At 48.3% G+C, this 23,499-nt stretch overlaps 1 long non-coding RNA gene across 1 annotated transcript in view; it reads left to right on the top strand.

Moving 5' to 3' along the window:
- Window positions 1-19,801, top strand: part of LOC149361943 (uncharacterized) — a 28,828-nt gene extending 9,027 nt beyond the window's left edge. Inside the window, exons 2-3 of the long non-coding RNA XR_016288467.1 lie at window positions 16,310-16,394; window positions 19,650-19,801. This is a non-coding gene — a long non-coding RNA (uncharacterized LOC149361943). The remainder of the gene's footprint in view (window positions 1-16,309; window positions 16,395-19,649) is intronic.
- The last annotated feature ends 3,698 nt before the right edge of the window (window positions 19,802-23,499 follow it).

Genomic DNA, 23,499 nt, shown 5'->3' with positions numbered 1-23,499 from the left:
CGGCAATATTTATAGGTGAGGTTGCCTTCGAACGAAATGCCGAAGATCTTCCATCGACCACGGCACATGAAGACGCCGCCCCCAATAGGCCGACACCACATGCACCCTCGACGACGACGCCACCCGATTTCAGAATGATGCCGCCACCAAGGGAAGCCCAGGCGGCACGCCCAACCCCCTATTTAAATACCCGGCGAAGCCTTGAACCTACGCCGAGGACGTGCTCGTGACAAAATGCAGCGAAGAATAATGACATCTGAATAGAGACACGACGATTACTTTCTTGGAGTAAGTATCAGACGGTCGAGACACCTTCGCCCTCTCCTATTGACTACCAGGAGCACCCTCTAACCAGAGTACTCTCCCACTTTCGGCATTGAGAACATGCAAGATCAGATACGCGGTCTTCGTCAAAGTTACAGCGATTGCTTCTGGTCGTCTTCGCAAGTCCGGCAAACGCCCGTCGCCAAACACCAAATTGTAACCCACGAAGACGCCTGACCCCAACGCCAAAGCCCTTACTGACACTCAGCAAGAAAACGCCAAGCTATCGGAGATCAAATTGAAGAAATGCTTCACGACGACGTCATCCAGCCATCGACTAGTTCCTGGGCGGCACCGGTTGTTTTGGTGAAAAAGAAAGACAGCACTTTTCTGCGTCGATTACAGCCGCTTTTTCAGTCGGGGACAATGTCTCTGGACCATGTTCTTCTCAAATGAAGCCGAACAGCAGCAGTGCGCAGTGCGTTCTCATTCATAGCCCATAAGCAGCCTTAAACGCCCCCGGTAGTTTTTAGCTGCAGAGATGGTTTTGTGCAATCTAGCCATTTCCCCGGCTGGCGCACACAAAGCTGTAGGGGGGCACTAAGAAAGTATAGTTTGTAATTCACTTAAATGAGCTCACTAATCTCTACTTCCAGGCAAAAAATAGAAACAGGAACAAAGTGAACAGAGTGATCATCTCAGGAACAGAGTGACCAACTGAGCTGCTCTTCTTGAGCCATGTCATTTTAATCCTCCCCAGGTGGTCGAAATTTCCGGAGCCCTTCACTACGGCGTCCCTCATTGTCGCTTAGGGACGTTAAACCCCAATAAACGAAACCAACCGATTTTCAGTGATAAATATAGAGCAATCAGTGCTGACGTCTTCAAAGTAATGAGTCGGATATTCTCTAGAAATCTCAGATCTCGTCTTTGAGAGGGAGACGCGCCTCACGAGTCGGGAAGAGCGGACGTGTCTGACGTCGGCTCCGCCGAATCTATGATCTTTTCGCGAAGCACTAGCCAAAGCGCTGCAACACAATCTGGCTACACTTCCAGAACAACGAGTAGGCCACCCGCCCTTGTTCAGGTAGGACCGTTTTCTTAAATCGCACGAGAATTTGAAATCTAAGCGGATCGCGCGAGTTGCTAAGTCTAACAGGCCACGACTCAGTTGCCCGCCTGGGCTCCCCGGGCAAACTCTGCCGCAAACCATGACGACCCTGACGGGATACGACCTGGAGGGGATGCAGATCGTCACCATGGAACAGCCTAAAACGCCAGTTTTCGAAAAGGGTACGGAGGCGACTATCCAACGCAATATAGACGAGTGGGAGCGCGAATCAGCCCGTGACAACCACTCGGCACGGCAGAAAGGTCAAACGCCAGATGGCCGCGTCACTGCGGCAGGGAATACGCCGCTGCAGCTGACCGCAAGTCAAGCGTTGGAAGCCTCCTCCGCAGCCGCGTCTGGACAAGCACGATGCAGTCATCATAACCAAGCCTAAAGGAACGCTGGATCTCAGCAAATTCAGGGCAAGCAACGCGGTCCGAAACGCCTTACACATGGTAGCTGGCGTATACAATAGCTCAATCGAGCTCAGCATTTGGCCCATATGCCAAAATAACATCATCGTCGTCGGGGAGCGAGACGCCCAAATAATCAGAAAGATCCTGGCAATTCAAGAAATTCAGCTTGGGGCAAGACACACGCAGTGTACTTCTACCTCCGCCCCTCCGACGACACGTGCAAAGGAGTAACAAAAGTGGACCCGAGGGTTTCCCACGAAGACATCACGAAAGCGCTTCGCTCCCCGGACGCACCAGCGGTGAGCGTGAGGAAAATAGGTTCCTCCAACGGGGCGGCAATCACGTTTAAAGGAAGACAGGTCCCGTTTCACGTCTTCTACTACGATGAAGCGGTTCCCGTAGGCCTATACAAGAAACCGATGCCAGCTTGGGCACTGTGCGGGAAACATGGACAACGAGCGGATGTTTGCCCTTGCCCTTCGAAGTCAAGATGTCCGCAGTGCGGTCAGCAAGATGTTCCTGAATCACACGACTGCTAACTGTAACAAATTGTGTGCATGCCTTATTTTCCTTTTATTCTTTTGCGACCGAGGTGGCCACGGCTGGCCACGGCGCCGGTTCTTCGCAAGCATGTTAAGACGCGGCGACGATAATTTTGCGCCCCTCTTGGGGCCAGTTGACCACTCGCGACACTGGAGGGTCAAGGCCGCTCCGCCCCTCCACAGGATTATCGCCGGGAAGCGAGCGATTGCACGAGGTGGGGACGGGAAGTGGCCGGTTGAATGCCCTTGTTGAAGATTTGCGGGGTCGCAGCGGACCACCAGAGCAAGATGACCAGCGTGGCAGGCTTCCAGTTCCGAACAGCCCGTGCCGGACGTGCGCTCCGAGCACGCGCTCTCCATCTTTATTTTCCTCTAGCGCACGCTGGTACCGTCGATCTCAGCGCCTGCGCTTTATAGCGTCGCCGGGCGCTATAGAGCCCCCCGCCTAGACGGAACGGCGAAATGTACGCGCCGACGGGGCACAGATGGAGTAGCCACGGCGGTAAGCAAGTCTGCAGGTGGGCCGGCAACATCTCAGGGGAGCTCCTGGGGAGGTGTCTCGAGGTACGCGGCTTTGAGTCGATCGAGATGGACGACCTCTTCACGACCATCGAGAAGGATTGTCGCTGACTTTGTCGTGCTGTTGAGGACGCGGTACGGGCCGTCGTATGAGGGGGTAAGAGGCGCCTTTACAGCGTCTCGCCTGAGAAAAACATGCGTCGAGGAAGCAAAGTCTGGGTGCATAAAGACTTGATGGGCAGTTGAGCGAGGCGGCACTGGGCGCAGGTGCTGGAGACAGTCCTGTAGGCGCTGAAGGTATTGCAGGGGTTGGAACGAGGGAGCCGAAGGTACGAGCATGTCTCCGGGAAGCCGCAGGGAGGTACCGAAGACGAGGTCGGTACCTCCCTGCCAAGGTCACGACGCAGGACGGCACGTAGGCCTAGGAGCACCATAGGGAGGTGGTCTACCCAGTGCTCGCGATCCAGGCGCGCAGTAAGGGCAGCCTTGAGCTGGCGATGGAGCCGCTCGACTTTGCCGTTGGCACAGGGATAGTGTGATGTGGTGCGGCCCAGAATGCCCTGCTTTAGTCGCTGATACGGGGCATCGCCCAAGGGTGCAGCGATCCGCTACCTCTTGAGCCACCTCAGGAGGCAGGTTGGAAAGTAAATGACGAAACCGAGATTCCTCCGAGCTGACGTGGTGCAGATGGAAGATGGCTTCCACTTGGGCGAACCAGATCTGCGGACACTTGGGCCAGAATGTTAGTAGGCGGAGCTGGAGAACTGCAACGTCCCGTGGGCGCAAGGTAGCGTCAGGCGGAAGGTCGCCTGAGGGCGGTAGGTTGCCGGGGTCGGTCATGTCTTAGGCCGGAGTCACCACTGTTGAAGATTTTCGGGGTCGCAGCGGAGCACCAGAGCAAGATTACCAGCTTGGCAGGCTTCTAGTTCCGAACAGCCCGTGCAGGGCGTGCGCTCCGAGCACGCGCTGTCCATCTTTATTTTCCCCTAGCGCGCGCTGGTACCGCCGATCTCAGCGCCTGCGCTTTAGAGCGTCGCCGGGCCCTGTACCCAACACCCTTACCGACCTTGACAATTTAGCATCGCTCCTGGGGAAGACCGCGGCTTTCCCTCGCGTCCCTTCTCAATCTCTTCGTGTTTCTTTCCCCCCGTTCTCAACATCTGCAAATCGTTGGCGCACTGTGCTTGGAGGATTCATTTGCTGGTTTCTGTTTCTTTGTTGGTTTGCCGCCGGAACGTGGCAGCGGGAAAACCGCGAGCGAGTTAGTTGGCTTGGAGATTTCGGTGCGTGCGGACATGTGTGAGGTCAGCCAGGGAAGTGGTCGGCAAGCGAGCTGAGGCGGGTGTCTGACGCGTAGAGCGCGGCGACGGCTGCCACGAAGACGCGTGGAAGACGCGTGGCCCAATTTCGCCCGTATCCGTAACCCCCCATTAGCCCCACGCGCCTCCGCAGCCCAACGCTCCCTGCGACCGGACCTTGCCACTACGCAGCTAAGCCATCGTTTCTTTGCACTCGCTTTACTCTTTTCTTTGTCCTGTCATTCTTTCTTCTAGTAACCTTTTGTACAGTATTGCTTTGTTGTTATAACGTGCGGTATAGTAATCGTCTTGATGTTTCCTTCTACGTGTTAATTGTAGTGTTTGTGTTCTCATCCTGTGATATTCGCGTAGCGCTTATGTATTGACGCTACTTTGTTGTTTGTAGTGCTGTAACTGGTTGTCGTTATTCATTGCCGAAGTTAAGATTCTTGCTTGTTAAGAACTCACCTACGCCTCATGACTCCGGTCAACGGCTAATCAGGCGTGGCCACTATCGCCGGTCAGCAGTCTAACCTCATCTCTTGCACGTGGGGTGGCGAAGTTTGTCGATGCTGCCCCTCCAATTTTACGGAGAGTGCAGTGGTGGGCAGGTTGTCCCGAATAATTATTATTTCGATGTCAACCTAGTATCAAGCCACCCACAATATTGTGGCACCAACCCAAGTGGACGGCTTGCGAAGGTTCACATCCTATGGGGTCGAATCAATGCAAGTACCAGTTCCTAATATCACAACCAACCAAGCCCAGCACAGTACGAGTTAACCACCAGTCCTGGTTCAGGCTTTGCAACGGGTCCAGCAGCAAAGGCCCATCGAGTAGCGGGGACAGACTGACCCCTTTTATTGTGGAACTCTCAATAAATACAATGCAATAAAAAATGTGAGAGGAAGCCCGTACCTAAACAGAGGTTATCGCAGGCGAACAAATTGAAAATAAAAGAAAAGGGGCCAACGCCCAAGAGAAAATTTAGGAAAAACCAACTACTAGAGAAAAAAAAAGGCACAAATGATGGCCGGGCAAAAGTGATTTTTAGGGCAAGACGCCCCTGAAGGGATAAGAAGGACCAAATGAAAATGAAACATGTATGGGTCCGGCATGCCCAGATTCTTCAGACAGGCTCGCAGGCGTTTAGGCTGAGGGAAAGGCGGGGATATGTAGGAAGGAAAATGAGACAAGAAAAAAAAAGCAAGGAGAAAAGAAAAAGCAGGAGATAATGGGCTTAAGAAAGCACAGGGGTTACATAAAAAACGGGAAATAGAAAAGTGAATCAAGATAAATGAGAAAAAGGCAGGTAAAGAAGAGAAGAAAAAGAGCTAGCGGAAAAAAATAACCAATCGAGTTAAAAATAAAAAATATAATAGCTAGAAGAAAGAAAGGAAAAAATTAAAAACAAACTAAAAGAATAAAAATAAACACAAAAAACGCAAAACAAACACAACGAAGACTGCGTGTGCACGCAAGGTGTGGAAATAGCAAGCTCCACATGCCATCCACATGCCCGTGAGGCAGGGGCAGGGAAAAATTGGCTATATGGTGCCCCCGACCACATGAGATATGGGGTGGCGCAGAAATGGTAGGGAGGTCTACGAGCCATTCGGACGGGACTAAACACGAGAGACAGGGGAAAGAAAAGAAACGCGAACAGCAACGCGAATAAGCAAAGCACGAGACCACAAGGGAAACTAACAGAGAACGGAAGGCACTAGAGGCTGTCTCGAGACGAAACCAGCCCACGTTCCGCAGAGCGCCGGAAGACGTGAATGCGACGTAAGCAGCACCCGCAGAGTGGGACGTATAAGAACCGTCCGTGAATAAATGGATGCCGGAAAGGAAGGACTGAGAAGGAAAGAGAGAAGACGTGTGAAGGAGAACCGGGAAGCCAGAGAGGGATGGTCGCACCAGTGATCAAAGCGGGGCTAGGTATTATAAGGTAGGCAAGTGTGACTTCCAATGGTGACGGGATCTACACCGTTTAAAAGGTTGTACTCTGCACAAAGGCAATCCATTTCGAAGGGGCGAGGGGGTATCCGGAGGAGTACTTGAAGTGCAGCCATGCTCGTCGTGTGGAATGCCCCTGTGATAGCGAGAAGAGAGACGCGTTGCACAGAAACAACCTTGTCCCGAAGTCGGGAATTTACGTTGCGAGACCACCAAGCGGGCGCGGCGAAAGTAAGAGCGGGTTGTATTACTTAGAAATAAAGCCTACGTGGAGAAGAACGACTGAGGCAACGGTGTAACGATAGAAATGAGTCAAGACGCGAAGTGAAGATCTCTGCCTTGACGCGGAGGAAGTGAGCACGAGGCAGAAGAATGAGGTGGCGGTCGAAGACAGCGCCTAAACTTTTGAGTTCCTGTTTGAAACTTAAGGGCGGCCCGATAAGCGCATGGTGGGATTGCGCCTTTCCATTCCGCCCACGCATAGAAAAACAGCATAGAAAATGATTTTGTCCACGAAATCGTCACCCGCGAATGTGAGACCCAACAGGCTCTTCTGTCAAGGACGTCCGCACACAACTGCTCCAGCTGGTGGCGTGTGCGGGTCGGAACCAACACAATGGTATCGTCGGCATACGTCTGTATTTTTACGCCAGGAGGCATTGGACACTCGAGAAGGTCTGCTATTATTATTCTCCACAAAGGGGATGAGACAGGGGGTCCCTGAGGGCTGCCGAGAGTAGGGTTGGCAGAGACCTCCTCACCAGTGCGTGTACGGTAGACTACCGTGCGCTGGGAAAGAATGGACTCACCGACCCACCCGGCCCAATCCTCTAGCAACCAATCAGCACCACCCGGCACACACTTTTTAAGGAAAGGACCTGCACTACTAATAAGGTGTCGCACCACAACGGCAGCCGTCCAGCCGAGAGGACAACACGACCCCATAACAAGGAGCAGTGCAACGGCAGCAAGTTGGGCTAGGCAGATGCAGATTCCTCCTCCCGCGAAGCGTTGGCTTACAAGCGACTTAAAGCAGGGATTGAACAACTCAAATGAGAACATAGGATATTGAAACACCAATTAGGCATCGCAGTCAATCCGAACAGTACATTACCTGCATCGACGCAACAGGCATGTCCGATGAAAGGAGATAAACCAGACAAACCCCCTCCGTTTCCACACCGGTTAGGCACTAGCACCTCCGAGAGGCAAGCAACTTCCTTAGACGCAGCACACCAGGCACCTACTCCAGAGGCACCACCACCGCAGGCACCAAAGCTGCAATATACAGAGCACCCTCAAACCCAGGAACGCATCACTCGCTCAGATCCACAATTCAAGACCTCATTGAGAATAAATTCCAAATTATAATCGAGATGACAATCAAATGCATGTTGCAATCAGTTATTAAACCCATGATGAAAAACCTCGAATCAGTTCTAATCAGTATTCAAGCGCAGGAGATCGGTATTGACCGCTAAGTTCAGGAATTAACAGGTGTTTCACACAATAAGGGCACAAAGCTACAGGGTAAAATGGGAACTCGTCGCCTACTAAGCACTCAGCTAGATCAACAACCTGAGGGTGCACCACATATAGAGACCCTCGTTTCTAATCCTCAGCATGGCGCCACAACCCAGACATAACTTGCCATCCTACAGTGGCACTGTAGGGGACTAAAACAGAAGAGAGAAACATTATAATACGTAGACTCTAGTGCCCATACGCCGCAAATAATAGCCCTGATAGAAGTTCGAATGGAGGCTAACGTCGGAGGTTACTCAACATATCAAACAAATCCCTCTACATGGATCTTGGACAATAAATCGTGCAGGGCAACCACTGTAGACCTCTATCTAGACAGCGACATTGAATATGCCTTCATAAATCTACTGCCACAGCACAGAAACAGCCAGGGCACCTATATACCCAATATATATAGTCGCCCCAAATAGCACCGGTTAGCCTTCGACATGATCTTTCTTAAAGCACTAAGAGAAGCCCAAAAAAGCTCCCCTAGCTGCAGTTGGTGACTTTAATGCTTCTAGCCCCTGTGGGGATTCCAAAGGGAAGACGCGAAAGGCAGAAAACTAGCACCCGCAATCGCTCACATGGCCCTGACTCCTCACGAACCCGCAGCACCCGACTCGAGTCGGCACCAGCATAACGCGGGATACTTCCCCCGACCTCACACTCTTCCCCAATGCCCGCAACTATGAGTGGCTCAATACGGGAGAGACCATAGGGAGTGATCACTACGTACTGCAGACCATCTTCGAAAGCAACAAGCACAGCAAACCACGAGGGCAAGCCAGAATTACAGACTGGTAGACATTCAGGAAGGACACCAACCTAGCTACATCGGAACAAATAATCAGCTATGATGATTGGGTTGCCTCCATTCTCGACCTTAAAGAAAAGCTCACAAAATCCCTCACCACCACGGAGGACCACCCACCTACTGACAACCACCTCTTACACCTTTGGGAAGCCAGACATATTCTTAAAGAAATGATGGAAAAAACAAAGACACAATCGGAAACTCAGAATTCGCATATCCAAGCTTATTATTCAAGCGAACCAATACGCATGGGACCTCACTCGCACCAATCGGCTAACAAGGTGTCCGAAGCCCTCAAAAGTCACCTAGACACCAAGGATACGTCGAACTTTCTGCGGTGCCTAATTGACCCTCTGAAAGCGAAGAGTGAGCAACACAAATTTTCAGCGAGCCCTACACAGCTTTCAAGGCACGGATCACGAACTCGTGGATGAACACATGCATCGCTATGTCTGCATTGCAAGAGGCCCAGAACCCTCCAATAAGGAGTACCTGGGGCAACCGAACGAAGACCTAGATAGAGACTTCACTTTAGAGGAAATCATTGAAGCACTAGCATTTATGTGCCGAGGCGCAGCCCCGGGTCGACAAATTTTCTGTCGGACTTCTGGTCAACCTCGGCACGGAGGCTCTGCAGCAACTCATGGATTACATAAACAAATGCTGGCGTGCCGGAACCATTCCACAAGCAGCCAGTGCACACTTTACCCCCAAACCCGGCAAGAAAATGAGCATCGAAAACCTGCGCCCGATATCCCTCACATCGTGCCAGGCAAACGCATGGAAAAGGCAGTCCACGCGCGCCTCCAATTATCTTGAGATCAGTGAGCCACTACTACAGGCAATGTTTGGGTTCAGGGAACACTTGTCCACCCATGATGCTCATCTGCAACTCAAACGCGAAGTCATTGATGTCGCACGCAGAAACAGCAACCGAGCTAACCCTTGACCTTAAGGGAGCGTTCGACAACCTGAAGCACTCCACAATCCTGAACAACGTTCACAGCGCGAACTGTGTCCAGCGAGTTTACTCATAGATCTGCGATTTCCTTACGGACAGAATCGTCAACATCAGCACCGGCACAAAACAAACAACGCAATGAAGATGAGCACGAGAGGCACTCCGCAAGGGCAGTACTATCCCCACTTCTCTTCAATATTGCGCTTCTAAATCTCACACCCCTTCTCAATCAGGCACAAAGCATACGCCATGCCCTATAAGCTGATGTTATAACCATCTGGACAAGCGCGGGAAGTATGGGAATGATTGCAGAACAACTACAAACAGCGGCAACAGCAGCTCAAAATTATGCACGGGCACGGACTAACCTGCTTCCCGAAAAACCTGAACTCATAGTCTTCCGTCAGCGCAATAGTCAAGACACCATCAACACCCGCGATGACAACTCACTGATCAAGGAAGTTCAGACCCTGAAGATACTGGGTCGGTACATAAATAACAACGGACAACCTCCTCACCCTCCAGAAACTTTGGCTCATGAGCGAGCATGTCGCCAGGATGATCGCCAGGATAACGACGCGCAAATCAGGGATGCGAGATGAAGACACTCTGCGACTGGTGCAAGCTTTCGACGTAAGCCGCGTCGTCTACGCAGCACCCAACCTCCGCCTCAAGAAGCGTGACATCAAGAACCTGGACGTCATAATCAGAACAGGCTACAAGAAGGCCCTGGGCCTCCCCTTGTGACATCGCCGGACCGGCTCTTACGACTGGGAATGCACAACACGATGGACGAGCTAATAGATGCACACCTCACGGCGCAAGTGGTACGGCTCTCCACTACTCGGACTGGCCGACAAGTCCTCAGTGATTTAAACATCAATTGTCCCCGACAGCTAGAGGCCAAAAACTACATTCCAGCCTCATGGAGAGGATAATTCAAGGCAGCTCCACTATCGAGGAATATGCACCCTGGTTTTCACCAGTCAAGACGACAAGCACGAGGTGAAGCTATCAAAACGCACTACGGCGAGCGCGAGGGCGTGTTCTATGTCGATGTAGCGGGTTGGAAGCAGGGAATGACAGCAGTCGTGGTAGTGCGCCAAAATGAAACAATGGACGTCCATGGGCTGCGGCCATTGACCCGCAGGTCCTCCACACAGGGGCTTAAAAAGCCAAGCTGCGCTCGCCCGTAGTCACACCGTGAAGAAGGGGCCGAGCCGGTCCCGAAACGTCGTGTTTTTCCTGTATTTTACTTGGTTGGCGTCACTTACCTTCTCCTAACATTAAATTTCCCAACCAGACAGACTTCTGTCGAATGTTTTCTTTTGATGGACGGACTAGTACTGCCTAGCCCGGACATACTGTCTGCGAAGAAGTGGCGATTGCTTTAGCTGCAACACACACTAGCTCGGAATACATTCGTACAGATTCACAGAGAGCGTATCGCAATTGAGTCAGGGGCAGTATCGCACCGCTAGCAGATAACATCCTGCAAGATAGCTGCACCCGTGGCTATCAACCCACACACAAACACTTAATATGGGTATCAGATCATCAGGACATCCCAGGGAACGAGCGCGCACATGCCTCCGCCCGAGAATTTCTCCCCCGGGCACCCGGTACGGATGCCGTGGAACTTCTTATCCCACTACTAACATACAACGACATACTTCAGCACTTAAGTTTATTCCGTCGGGTCTACCCTCCACCGGCTAAAACAGTGAACAAAGGGAAGGAACTACACCTCCGGAATCTACAGACCAAAACTTACAACAGTCCACGAAGACTACTCGCAATAGACCCGGAGTCATTTGAGTCACAGTGCAAATTCTGCGGGGTGAAAGTGGACCTGTACCATACGGTACAGGTCCACCATATGGTCCACCAGGTCCACCTGTACCATGTGGTACAGGTCCTGCCTGCCAACAAAATCAGGCGGTCACTGTCAATAACCAGCCAACGCATGAGGGATGGGAGGCATCTCTGGCCAGCTCGGACGAAACAAGTCAAAAAGAACTCATCGAAAGGGCCCGGACAGAAGCCTACGCCAATGGGGTTCCGAACTAAGAGCTCCAGCCGCCGCTACAACCTCCTAAAAAATTTCATTAAAATATTTTCACCACCACCACTGGGTATTCACTACGGCACTTCTCCTCCTTACTTCTTTCATTCCCTCCTTTATCCCTTCCCTTATGAGGCGGTTCGGGTGTCCACCGAGATATGTGAGACATTTACTGCGCCATTTCCTTTCCTCTAAAAGCAATTTTCATTTTCCATTTAGGAAAGCTTTTGGTTTGGTTTGGTTTTATGGGGTTTAACGTCCCAAAGCAACTAAGGCTATGAGAGAAGCCGTAGTGGAGGGCTCCGGAAATTTCGACCACCTGGGGTTTTTATACGTGCACTGACAACGCACAGTACACGGGCCTCTATAATTTCTCCTCCAAAAAAAATTCACCCGCCGCGGCCGGGATCGAACCCGCGTCTTTCGGGACAGCAGCCGAGCACCATAACCACTGAGCCACCGCGGCGACAGAGGAAAGCTTTCTGTTTACCACATCACCAGCTCTACGGTAAGAATATATTCCAGTCAGAATATTCAATATTCCGTGGAAATGTAAGCGTTGTGCCATCCTCTGTTATTACCGCCGCTTTTGCATGGGTCTAATAGTAAAAATTACAGCTTTGCTTCCACCCTAAGAGAAACTAGCCTGGCATATTTCTAAAATTACATGGGTGTAGTTATGCTTAATTGCGAAAAAAAAACGTAACGTTATTGCTTTACCTGCGTTATTTCCTGATTGCAAGCCACAGCGCACGTAATATGCCATTGCCATCAGTGTGAGCATAAAGAGGAAGTGTTGTCTTGCGCACTTCGTGAAGTGATGGCAATAAATTTTGCCCTTCATTATGGCAGCGGGGACATAAAGTATGTCTCGTGTACTGGAAGTGCCGGATCGACGCACACTGCCGTCGGGTACCCAGCGCTTGTTCAGTTCAATCTGTTTGCCGGCTTCGTTGGGCAAAATACTTAAAAAATAACTGTCCTGGAGCCCTCTGTGGGCAGACCAAGGCGCCTTTAACCACGGCGTTCTTTGGTCAATCCGTCCTTACACTATTGATATTAAATGCTTGTGAAGACTACTCGTGCTGCAGCCGAAACGTCTAGTTTGCCTTCTGGCCAGCGGCCCTGATATCACTTAATATTAGAAAAGGGCAGTTAAATGTGAAGTGGGACCGCTTTAGAAATTAGGATCTTTTGTTTACATACTAGAAATATAGCTGAATCTTTGCAGTCTTAAAGGCGACGTAGTGTGCAGTACTTACCTGGAAACTGAAAATTGCATACGCATAATTCTTTCATTCATATAAAGCTTGCTGGTGTTCTTGTAGGTTATTCTCTTAGCACCTGCAGGACAGTATAGTGGCGCCGTTGCCAGGCTCAACCTCTGCCAATGTAATTTGGCATTTTCAACTCTCATTTGTCTAGGGTCTCCCTAAAATAAGCGCTATGTTTCTAAAACTATCTTAGTAATATGTTCTGATCGCCATCCCACTTTTTTTATTTTATTGCAGCCCCGTTGAATATGCAAAGCTCTTTCATACTTCTCCATTTCTCTCTGTGGACAATTATTTTTCTAAACGCAAGCGAAAATTCATCAAATTAGACCCAAAATATCTGTTTCAAGCCGTTTTTACTCCACGAGCTTGAAAACTTCGTAAAATTTGAGACAATGACACAATTGTGATTCATAAAGTTTTATGCCATTCTGCAAAACTTTTTTTTCGGCAAATTTTACCCTCAGAGTTTTGCAAAAGCGAAAATGTTGCGAAAGGAACATCAGTGCCTGAAAGGTTCATAACTTCAGTGCCTCCACAGAACAATTCCTTATCGAAAAATCTCATATAAATTCATATGTGTCTCGTATCATCTCAGATGCGTTACATACGAGCTATATGTGTCAGATATGTGTCTCGTATGAACTCGCATGCAGCCCATATGAGTTATATGTGTCAAATATATGCCTCATATGAACACATATATGCTTGATGCGAGTTCATATGTGTCACATATGTGTCTCGTATGGACTCATATGGGCAGCATATGAGCCATATGTGTCGAGAAAAGCGCCTCGTATCAGCGCATATGCTTCATACGAGTTCATATGTGTCACAAATGTGTCTCCTATGAACGTGTATCGACTGCGTAACAGGTGATACGCGTCACAAATGTCATCGATGAACACATGTGCTGCATATATAGTAGTTCACGCGCTACGGAAATGTGCCTTGTATCGACTTATTACATATGCAGCTTACCTCAACTGACACGCGACACTCGTGCGTACACAAGAGCTCCGATATGCATCGTATCAGCTTACATCAATCTCGTGCGAAACAGATAGCCGCTCATGAGTGCCTCTTATAGAGTGGGCCTTGCTGTTTGAAGCACGCGGAAAAGAAGGGATAAACAAGCGATCAACTAGTGCCCAACCAACGCATAACAAAAACTCTTGGCCTGTTTCACATAATTTTCTCCTTGATTCTCTCTTGTGCCCTCTTGTTGTAAACAGCGGCTATCCAAACCGTCGGACGTACGGAGTTTCCAATGTGTTTGGACAAACGTTCAGATAGAAGGCAAATATTGCCTTCAGGGCTTAGTTCAGCTGTTGTAAAGATACATATCGGATAACGCCAGGTATTTTCATGGCAGAGCTCCGACTGTAGTTAACAATAGGTGCGCAATGAGAGTACTACGATGAATGGTGCAGGCGCTGTGAAAATTAAAATACGTACAAATATCAGATCTTTCAGTGCTTATCACAGAGCACATCAGGATTCACAATAACAGTGGAAGCGCAGTCGGCTTTAGTTCAGCTTGTTAAACCTGGCAAATAAACATTTGACCTCGCACCTAACCCTCGAATTTCAAAGTAGTGGGAAGCATAGCGTAAATCTTGTCATGCAAATATAACGCAGACATTTTCCGTGGCAGCCTTGGTGTAGTGGTTAGTGTCGTGAGTTGTAGATATCTAGGACAGTGGTTCGAATCCCGAAGGGTGTGTATTTTTTCTTTCGCCCTGACAATTTTTTCTCCACTAACTTCTATGGAAGCTATTTTATTGTTAACTGCCTTTTAATTCCACCCCAGCCCTCTTTCCTTTCTCAATAATTGTAAACGAGGCACCTATGACATATGACAGATAAGACACATATACACATATTCCATAATCTCGTATGAACCAGGCCGCCGCGGTGGCTTAACGGTTATGGTGCTCGGCTGCTGACCCGAAAGACGCGGGTTCGATCCCGGCCGCGGCGGCTGGAATTTCTTTGGAGGAGAAATTCTAGAGGCCCGTGTACTGTGCGATGTCAGTGCACGTTGAAGAACCCCAGGTGGTCGAAATTTCCGGAGCCCTCCACTACGGCGTCTCTCATAGCCTCAGTCGCTTTGGGACGTTAAACCCCATAAACCAAACCAAACCAAACCGTATGAACCAGACACACACACACACACACACACACACACACACACACATATATATATATATATATATATATATATATATGTGTGTGTGTGTGTGTATATATATATATATATATATATATATATATGAGATTTTTCGATAGGGTTTGCATTAAAAAAAGAACAATAAAACGCACAGTGTGTCATTCATGGTCGATACCAGGTCTCCACCATGAGCAACAGGGCTAAAACGGGTTGAAAGGAGGAACGAGGTACTTTAGCAGAGCGCTCCGGGCTATATCTATAATTAAAGTTCTTTAACATGCCCTGCCATTGCACAGCGCACATGCATTTCAGCATTTCGCGTTCATCAAAATCTCTCCTCCGCGGCCCGTGAACAATGAAATATCGGAGCGCTGGAGCTGCGTTGGAACCGGCTCCCGGATATGCACGTACGCCTTGGTGCGCAGCGCAGGTATCTGTGGAGTGAGGTCTTGCTGCACACTTCTGTTATTTGTTTAGTGCGCTCAGAATGCCCATGCTGCAGCTGTTCTAGGCTCGTGCACGGGAAAGAGAATGCTGAACACGTATTCTATGTCAGCGTGACACAAAAGTTATTCAGGCAGATGTGAGGATTTCAGCGTTTAAAATGTTTGTCGGTTAGTTGGCTCGGAAGCATCACAGAACTACCAGTGTTAAACGGACATAAAGAGAAAAAGATGACACGAGGAAACGCAGCGCTTACTAACAATTGTAGGGGGAACTTAAGGTAAGCTCCACCTGAAGAGTATAACGCGACAGTGTTCACGGACAAATACCCATACATGATTTGGTCATTATCTGCTTACCATTCATAGCACCTGGGAGTCCTCATATCACTCCTGGCGCAGTTGAGCAGCAGTTAAGCGATGCGCCACTACTATTAGATAGCAGTTCCTCCTCCCGCGCAACATTTCGAGACCATACATTAACTGCCACCTGCCAGTGTTGTCTGTTTCATCACAGTCCGGTGGGCAGGTAGTGATGGCGCCAAAAGGTCACATCACCTGAGTGGCCCACCTGTGTGGCTTGTCCGATTGCTTCGCCGGAGACGGAGAATGTTACTTGGCACGTGTCAACACACAGACGGAGCCAAACATAACTGAAGACCAGCCGCAGCGATTTAGCGGGTACATCGCTTGGCTTCTGAGCCAAGTTTAGCAGGAACGAGTAGGTGCCACGGCAGGGACATTTCAGTGCGAGCCCAATGCACAAATTCTCGCATGCTGCCCGATGTCAGTGCAGGCTAAAAGTGCCATACGGACGACATTTAAACGGAGCTGACTAATACGCCGTCTACCACAGCCATTTTGCACCATTGTGACGTTAATCCAAGCGAGCATTACCGCCTGTGCTTAGTTCTTTTTTCTTTGTTTCATGACCTCAACGAAGTTGATCCCAGTGCATAGGATCATGCGGTTCCCATTCTACGCAGCCCTACTCATTGCTGTGAGCTTGCTGCTGTGCTTTGTCAAAGGTGAGCCTAATTTTCGACCGCCGTTAACATATTCACTGGCAGACACAGGTGCATGGCACGGATTTGCTTGCTTTTTAACTTCCTAAAACACGGGCGCGCAGAGCTTATGACGACATTTTTCTCGTCTTCTTGTTCTCGCTTCTTCGCCACTGTACCCTGTGGTGACTACTGACGATCTGATGCCTCCTGAAGCGAGGAGAAACATCCTGTCGAAGGCATTTTGAGAACTCGCAGCACTCTCATAGGAGAATCAAAGGGCCTGGCCACCATCTAGTGTATGCGAGATGTATATGCTTTCAGCATAACCTGTGTATGCATGGGACACCTGTGCTCAGATGTGAAATCTTGAAAACAAATTTAGTGCATTCTTGTCTTAAACAAAAACGCAAACATTGAAGTGGAACGTTCAAAGGCTTTACGTACAGCTGAGAATAATGGTGCAAAATAAACTGCCGACTTCCGTCCGCACCTTGCAGGACTCCCAAACTGATAACTGGCTGGAGGCTGACCGCTTCAATAAAGCCGTACCAGTAGGCGCGTGCTACTGTACCACTGTGTTTAGTCGACACTGAAGAGTTATATTTTCTGTGCTGTGACAAGAAGTTGTGAAAAAAAAAACGCTTTAAAGCTGCGGACGCCAGTGGAGGGATACAGGCAGACTGCATCCTATCATTCTCGAATTCTTAATATAATGAGAACATACTTGAGTTTTCAATGTGGAAGAATGCAATGTATGCTGTGCAACGCGTGTGGTGGAAAGGCCGAGGATGATTTTCACTATACGGGATCCTTTAAAGCGAACCCAATGCGAAGTAAACGCTAGTTTTTGTATCTCGCATCCATCAATATGCAGCACCCTGCAGCACCTGTTAGTTACACTGCAATGAATTCAGAAGTTTTATAATTAGCGTTCTGTCTCCGTGCTTCTGTCCGCATTCTTTCGCGGGCGCTTGATATTTTGCAAGATTCCTGGCCAACGACCAAAATTTTCAGTATTATATTTACTAGGTAACGCAGCAATTAGGTGCTGGATGCATAGTTTCCACATATTGATTTACAACCTGCCCATGAAAGAATAGCGTCCTGAAATAGATTTCACAATCGATAAGCTTCACTTGAAGTTAATTCTTCATGTACCTGGCATAAACAAGGAATCCTAGTATCTTTCTGAACAAAAAAAAAACTATAATCTGTGGCATCAATACAGCTGCAGCTTTAAAGTACTCAGATTTGTGTTGAACGAATAGCAAAAACGACTGCTGTTCGGACTGAATTGTTCACGTCGGAGGTGATGGTAAACTGAACTGAACGCTGAACAAAAACAGAAACTCCTTCACGAGACACATTTAGCGACATTAGGATCCAAAGTTATTCACCTGTCCCGCCTCCGGAGATTTCGCGACATCCTTGCAGTACGTTGCATGAGTGTCATTGCTTTTGGGCTAGTCCAACATCGCTTGACTTAGCACCTGTGATTCTGACATGGTCACGGCCATAAAATGAGCTAAAGTTGAAAAAGAATAAAGATTTTAATATTGATTTATATCACAGAGCTTCTTATAAAACGGCGTTCGCAGCCAAGTACGCCGTTGAACGAAGCACCTCAGAAGTCAGCTATCATCATCAATGCTCTCAACGGCTCCCTGTATACGGTATTTATTCCAAGCTTTAAAGATGTAGACAAGTAGAATTTTTCAGTAACTCATTATAAATATCTATTAATGAATTATGCCTTTGACAACTGTGTATTATCAAAAAACTTTTGAAGTGCATTGACTAACGCAGTACCTGCGAGTGCGTTCGCACTGACATAGAAGTAGCAAATGTCCTGAAAAATCCCATAGCAATTAGGAGCTTTTCGACTCCATTGTCCCAACCTGCCAGTTGTGAGGGAGAGGAGTTAGCTTGTTTAGACAAACTCGAGAGTGGGAGTCTTCTATATTAAAGCACACACAGCTGTTATTGGTTTGGTTTTAAGGGGTTTAACGTCCCAAAGCGACTAAGGCTATGTGAGACGCCGTAGTGGAGGGCTCCGGAAATTTCGACCACCTGGGGTTCTTTAACGTGCACTGACATCGCACAGCACACGCGCCTTTAGAATTTCTCCTCCAAAGAAATTCAACCGCCGCAGCCGGGATCGAACCCGCGTCTTTTGGGTCAGCAGCCGAGGACCATAACCACTGAGCCACCGCGGCGGCTACACAGCTGTTATTGTCTTGAAGAATTTCGTCGCCAAGAAGCTGGGCGCAGAATTTTTTTTTTTTTGCAGCTGTGCGCCTTGATACGGCTTTACTCACACTGGGGGCTCGCAAGAACTGAGGCTTCAAGCTAGCTTCACAAGCTCTCATGCGCTCTAGGGTGTTCGAAAGTTTTGCAAAAAAAAAAGGCAACCATTATTCAGAAGAGCACACAAACGGGGTTCTGTGAGCGTCCGTGTGTGCCTTCGAATGTTCCTTGTGTCTCGTCCCTGCGCTTTCCCTAACTATCCCTTACCATTATTCCATTTTCTAATTTTCACTTCAGGGCAATAAAAACTTTTTTTCTTAATATTTTGTTTGCACATCAGTAAGATATTAAGAGGGTTTGCTCACTTAAAATGCTGTGTGGTGCCTCTTCCAAAACTTAGGATTTGAAGCTGCTGATAAACAGGCGGTTTTTTTTGCTCGCATTACTTTTTGAGAATTCAGATTGTCCGATATTTACGCGAAGGCGTCGTCACTGAAGGCAGCATCTACGCGCTAACCGCCAGTTCCGCCATAAATAGCTAATACAGCTGAAGCTCTGCACTCATGTGTTCGCTTAGCAGTACATTTATTCGGCAGCCAGGTCGTAGCTATTTCTGCTTTCTCGCGGAAGCAATGCTTCTACTGAACCAAAAACAAAGATCCATTTAAAGCGGCAGTGTGAAAAGAAACTTCTGCGTTACGTTGAATTTGGCACACTTCACAATTTCGCTTCCTTTTTTTTTGCGCTATGCGTTAAGTTCGGTTTCAGCAGACGCCCGCCGTCACATATTAACGATGCAGCGTTTACGCCGAGACTGCGATCCCTTAACTTTTTCGAATAAACTAACCTTCCAGACGGATGCAGTAACCTGCATTCCAAAAACCAAAACAATTGCACATCGGTTATATAATCTGTTGTAGGCGCCTTGAACCGAAAGCCAGAAATGAGACAGTGTGGCCCTGTGAACTGCCGCCCAAGTTTTACTGCATATCACAGCGTGACTTTATGTTCGCCTTTTCTTTACTCCAGCATGCCCCCACGATAAGCAGGGGTCTTTCTGCCCCCGTGAGGGGACTCCCAACGGTAGACTGTGCCCAGGCATGTGGCCGAGGACTTGCGCCTGGCTAAGTATACAATGCGGGTGCCCATTGGGGAAATATGAACATTGGAACGGCACTTGTGTGGAGAAGAAGTACTGTTTTCAAGGTATGCACCAAATCCTTACTAATTGATTTCCTTCGGAAGTTTCTCGGAGATGTGAATATAAGAAATTAGGCAGAACAAAATGACCCACAAGCTTTAGCATCTCTGTGTACCCGCTCTCGTAGTGTTTGATTGAATGATAGGTGAACTTGGCCGGAAATAAAAATTCTTCATTATTGCTGGATTATCTCTCGTGTTATTACAGCTATTGCACTCACCACATTTTTGTGTGTCAAATGAAAATGTCGTCAGCCCTGAGTTTGTTTTTCCATTGACGTAGCTGGGATTATAGTCCTGATGTGTTTCGCTGGAACGTCTGAGGTGAAGACACCAACATTTTCGCACAGCAACCACTGTGGTTTAGTTTTTTTTTCGCTTTTTATCTCCTCATCGACCTGAGCAGATGATGAAATATATGATGGCGCGTATAGACAATGCAAAAGAGAACATAGACACATATACTTTGCCTACAGCTAAAGGCGTCTTCACACTTGGCAATTCGGCGGCGAGAGGGAGCGGAATCCGCTGCCGCGGCAGAGATACCGCCGGAATACCCAGCGGAAAGCCCTATCAGTACAGGACCGAATTCTGCCGCCGGAAAAAATTCCGCCGATTCTCATCGGCCAACAGGACGGCAAGTACGAAGTTGCAGTACCGTGGCGGCAAACATGGCGACGCCCTTCGATGGATCATGCCTCGCTTCGGACTGGATTCGTCCTTGTTACTGCCTTCTTCGGCGCGTTCACTGGCCATAAATGGGCCACTGGTTTTTCTCTTCGTCTCATCTCGCACATAAGAAAACGTATGGTTAAAAATTTGCTATGTTTTTTTTTGTGCAGTGACGATTCTGCCACCTTTAGGCTTAAAAGGGGCGTCGGTTTGCGGACAACAAAGGTTCCCGTCCTAACTACCGGGTGGCACCACTAGGCTAAACTTCGTCGCGCTTCTGTTTTAAAAGTGAGAATGTTAGAAATAGCTTAACGTCCGGCAAAATAGCTGCATTTAGTGTACGTAAGCGTGCACACGGTTATAGCATAGATACAGCATCGATTAACCTCTTTCCATCTCTCTGTACGCCGTGAGCAGAAGACCCATAGACGACGAGCGGAGACGTTGTGGCAGGCAAGTGTGAACGAGGCAGCATTTTGGCGGTGGCGGATTTCACTGGCCGTCGCCGCCGAAACGCCGAAGTGTGAACGCGCCATAATGTTTTTAACGTGAGAGCTTTAAGGCTTCCGTTCTGCAGATAATTCGGCGCCGTCGGTGGCGTTATGAGCGAAAAAGGAGATTTCCTACCTGTCCCCAAGGTAACGTTACCTTGTGACGTCATTATAAATGGCCCACTGTGGCGTTACCGCGTCATACTCGTAAGGCGGAGCTTAAGAGTCCCTCCACCCTCCCCTCCCCATTTTATTTTACCAAGGTTTCTAATCTCGGCACTTGTCTAGGTTTGTTCCTTTCCTGTTTCCTCGTCGGGCACTCACTAAGGCATGGACGTATATTGAGACTTTTTCTCCGGCACATCCGGCCTCCTTATGGAGCGTGTTTTGCTTCTAAAAATCACCTCTTGTGATTCTCTGTCCTATATTGTCCTCTTGCCAACCATTGCCTTCCCATGAAGGCATTAGAGATGACACCAGGAACCCGCCGCGGTGGCTCAGTGTTAAGGCGCTTGTCTACCGAGCCGGAGTACACGGGTTTGAACCGGACCGCGGCGGCCGCGTTTCGCTGGAGGCGAAACGCAGGAGGCGCCCGTGTTCTGTGCGATGTCAGTGCACGTTAAAGATCCCCAGGTGGTCGAAATTATTCCGGAGACCTCCACTACGGCACCTCTTTCTCTCTTTCTTCTTTTACTCTCACCTTCCTCTTTTCCCTAACAGCGCGGTTCAGGTGTCTTCCGAGATATGTGAGACAGATACTGCGACATTTCCTTTCCTCAAAAACCAATTTACCAATTTATTGACAGCAGGCTGTTCTTCTTCAGCATAATTTAACTATTGCAAACCTCATTTCTTGTTGAGCTTCTGAAAAGGTTCATCGCCTACATATGTGTTCCTCAGGTGTTACCCCATTTTCGACATCTACGACAAACGCACTCGACCTATCAGACCTTTCATTACGCCGCGAGTTCTCTCGCCTCTGTTCGTCTCATAAAATGTGTACACTTAATTTCTTTGTAAAGAAACCTCTGAGCACTACATCCAGGTACATTTCTACTGTAAAGTAGAAATGTAGCTGGATCTGGTGCACAGATGTTGAAAGCAGAAGCTGAAAGCTTCTCTTCTATTAGGCAAAAAGCGAATCAATACCGGGAACCAACTTGCTAGTTCAAGAGGAATAGTTAACGAACTAGCTAGGTATGCATGACTCTAATTCAACTGTAACTAAAAATACATAAGCTCTGTTGCAATCTTGATGATTTAGGACCTTTTTATTTGATGAATACTTGCGGTTTATAGCGAAGTAGATCATGAGTGATAAATATTACTAGAGCGGCTGCGAGGCCGGTTCTATATGTTCTACAGTTTGTTTCTAAGAGTGGATAATGGATTTCCACTCCGGCAGGCTGTGCTTTATGTCACAGAGGTTAAACCTTGTCCTGCTTCTAGGCTGTTAGCAGCACGATCCGAGAAGGTATCAAATGTTTCTTTCCTCTATCAGGCGCCGCGATTTCTCAGTGGTTCTGATGCTAAGCTCCTGATGTGAAAGACGCGGGACCGATTCCGGTCGCGGAGGTCCCATTTTCATTCAGGGGAAATCCCCGAGGCTGTTGCACCGTGCCATGGCAGTGTACTTTTCAGAAACCCACGTGGTCGAAATTATCCGAAGCCCTCCAGTACGACGTCCCTCATAGCCTCAGTTGCTTTTGGACGTAATATGCCGTAAAACCATAAAAGCAATCTTTCTTCCGCTCTAATTGCACAACCATAATATCAATACCACTTAACGCGAAACTGACGAAAGTGCCGTATTTGACTGCGGGATTTCTGTATTCTACGACAGCCTATTACTCGATATCATGTGTATAAAATGCATGTATACTGCCTTGCGCTCGCACTGCCTACCTTGAGCTTTTTTTTTTAATTTGAGGTTTCCAAAATATCGCCCGCTTATATCTTTCCACAGATAATATCGTTAGAAAAACCCACCGTGTCTTCACGTCAACAAGGCGAAAACCATCATTACGACGACGCAGAGGGTAGTGACCTGCAATCTAAAAGGTAACATATTTCGCTTCTATGATTCACCAATCACAGGTGCCATGACACGAATGAGCCTTTATTTTTTTTAAGTTTTTCGGGACAATGGTACATAGGGACAAATTTTCCGTAAGAAAAAAGACATTTTAAGATATTTTTAAACTCTAAGCCACGAAATAGCATTGGTGTGCTTTCTTATATTATTCGATTTACGCTAAATAAAATATACTGACAAGACACGCCCGTTTGACTGCCTACCTTCATTCGTTCTGGTGGAGCAAATGTAAATGTTATTTACTATCACAGGTACACAGAAGAGAGTTTACGGCAGTAAAGACTGCTAGTAAAAAGCCGTTTCTGGGAATGTCATGACGATCCCCTACCCTATGGCAGTGTCATCTGGGGGCGATAAGCGTAGAGAGGATGGAGGAATGCTTACCAAATATGGCTCAATCCAAAAACAATGAACACACGCA

The sequence above is a fragment of the Amblyomma mixtum genome, chromosome 2 (assembly GCF_055824585.1).
Source record: "Amblyomma mixtum isolate Tamu chromosome 2, ASM5582458v1, whole genome shotgun sequence".
Classification (NCBI taxonomy): Eukaryota; Metazoa; Arthropoda; class Arachnida; order Ixodida; family Ixodidae; genus Amblyomma; species Amblyomma mixtum.
Note: the sequence above shows the minus strand (reverse complement) of the source record. Positions and strands in the feature narration are given on the sequence as shown.